Raw genomic sequence first — 2,511 nt, forward strand, 5'->3', positions numbered from 1 at the left:
AAAAAAAAAAGACCGTACCCTTTTATGTAATGATGTTTACTTTGAATTTATATTAGTTCACACAAACACTCCGTCCATGCTTTTGTTCCGGCCCTCCGGTCCAGTTTAAGAACCCATTGTGGCCCTCGAGTCAAAAAGTTTGCCCACCCCTGCCTTGGGCCGTTAACTGAACCTCTCTGTGCTCCCAGTTCCTCCTTTGTAAACCAAATATAGGAGATAATGGCATAACTTAGCTCTTAGTGTGAAGATGCAATGAGCGAGTACATGTGAAAGGAATTAGAGCTACTTGGCCCAGAGTAAACACTCAGAGAGAGTTATCTGCTATGGTGATGATGATGATGTTTTATTTTTCTTTATTTTTTGTTTTTTCTTAAAATTTAATCTTATTATTTTAAATATTTTTATAAATAAAAAAAACATTGCAATATATCTTGACACCTAAATTCTTTGGTCCATAGTCTGGTCACTTTTTTCTAGGACAGATTTTGAGCAATTGAAACTATGAGTTAAAGAACATAAGCTTTTTGGAGGCTGCCAGAACTTTCCAAGGTCCCTATTCACACAGTCTCCTTCAGCCAAACTCCTGCATTTATAAGAGACATGATTTTGGGAAGGTCATTGATTCAGCTGGAGAGTTAATTATTCATTTGAATTGGTTTCAGCAAAAGGCTCCTGAGAACCTATAAGAATAAATTGAAAAGCTATTAGAACTAACAGGCAAATTTAATAAAGCGGCTATATGCAAAATTCAATAGCTTCCTCATCAACCAGAAATAACCAATTAGGAAATATAATGAGGGTGCGTGGGATGGGGGAGCACAGAGCTTAGTCACAATAGCAACAACAATAACAAAAATACCTAGAATTGGCTTTACCAACAAATGTGGAAAATGGCAAAACTCTATCTTAAAAATTTGTTAACTTCTCTAGAACACATGGGATAATTAATTAGATGGAAAGGCATGCCATGTTCCTCAACAGAAAGACTGAATATGCTGCAAAGCTAAGCTGTAGATTTAACACAGTCCAATTAAAAGTTCAAAGTTGTTGTTAAGCATGCCAGTTATGATAGGAACAGAAATAGAATGTTGGGGACCAGCTGTAATTGTAAGAAATATTATTCATGCTCTGTTAACAGTGATCGTTTTGTTCTGATTTAAAGAAGGCACATTCTAACCTGGCTGGGAGTTGCCCATGGGACCTGGGCGCTCACCTGGAAATGCAGCCCATCCTCCCCATCAGGGAGCTGCCTATTATCACGGAAAGATTAACAACCTTATTGCAGAAACCAGAGCCCTCAGCCCTTTGAAGACTCTCAGCCCTTTGCATATCACAAGCCATTTGAAGACCCCCAGCCTTTGCATACCCATAGGCCTTTGCAAATCTCCAGCCTGTGTTACTATAAACTGCCCATTTGGCATACCCTTTGCCTACTTCCCCTTGTAATCTTTGTCCTTCTACCCAATATAAGCAGCTGGCTTATGGGGAGAGGCAGAGCAGATTTTTGTGGATGACCTGCTGCTCTCCCATACCGCTGGCAGTATTGGAATAAATGCTCATATATGATTCAACCCTGTCTCTGCTTAATTGGCTCATAGGCAGCACAGACCCATTGATTGTCCTGTTACAGTTATTCTGAAGTTTAGCAGAAGAGATCCATCGATAAGAATAGCTAAGAAAAATATTTGAAGGTAAATAAAGAGGAATTTTGCCCTACCAGATGTTGCATGTACAATAAAGCTAAATTAACGAAACCAGTATAGCCCTAGTGCAAGAGTTGGCGGACACGTTACTGGGTCACACTTACAAGCAAAAGTTAATGTGCAAGAATCTAGTGTCCAAAGAAGGTGGCATCGAACTCCTGTCAGAGTCTACTTTATTTAATAAATGGTATAGAGACAATTTGTTAACCATATGGGGGAGTGGAGGGAAGAATGATGCCTTCTCTCACAACACCCATTCAAATAAATAGATTCCAGGTGATGAAAGAGTTTTTATGGGTTGAGTTACACCCTTTGAGGGGAGGGATATGTTGATGTCCTAGCCCCCAGCACCTCAGAATGTGACCTTGTTTGGAATAGGGTTCTTGTGGATATAACGAATTAAGATAAGGTCATACTAGAGTAGGGCAGGCCCCTAACTCACTGTGACTGGTGTCCTCATGAGAAGACTGCACATGGCCCTAGCTGGTTTGGCTCAGTGGATAGAGCGTCAGCCTGTGGACTGAAGGGTCCCGGGTTCGATTCCAGTCAAGGGCACATGCCCAGGCTGCAGGCTCAATCCCCAGTGTGGGGCATACAGAAGGCAGCCCATCAATGGTGCTCTCTCATCATTGATGTTTTTATCTTTCCCTTTCCCTTCCTCTCTGAAATCAATAAAAATATTTTTTTTTAAAAAAGAAGAAGAAAAAGAAGAAGAAGAAGAAGAAGAAGAAGAAGAAGAAGAAGAAGAAGAAGAAGAAGAAGAAGAAGACTGCACGTGAAGACAGCAGGGAGCTTTAGCCAAGGAGGA

This window comes from Myotis brandtii, unplaced genomic scaffold (assembly GCF_000412655.1).
Source record: "Myotis brandtii unplaced genomic scaffold, ASM41265v1 scaffold280, whole genome shotgun sequence".
NCBI classification, from domain to species: domain Eukaryota; kingdom Metazoa; phylum Chordata; class Mammalia; order Chiroptera; family Vespertilionidae; genus Myotis; species Myotis brandtii.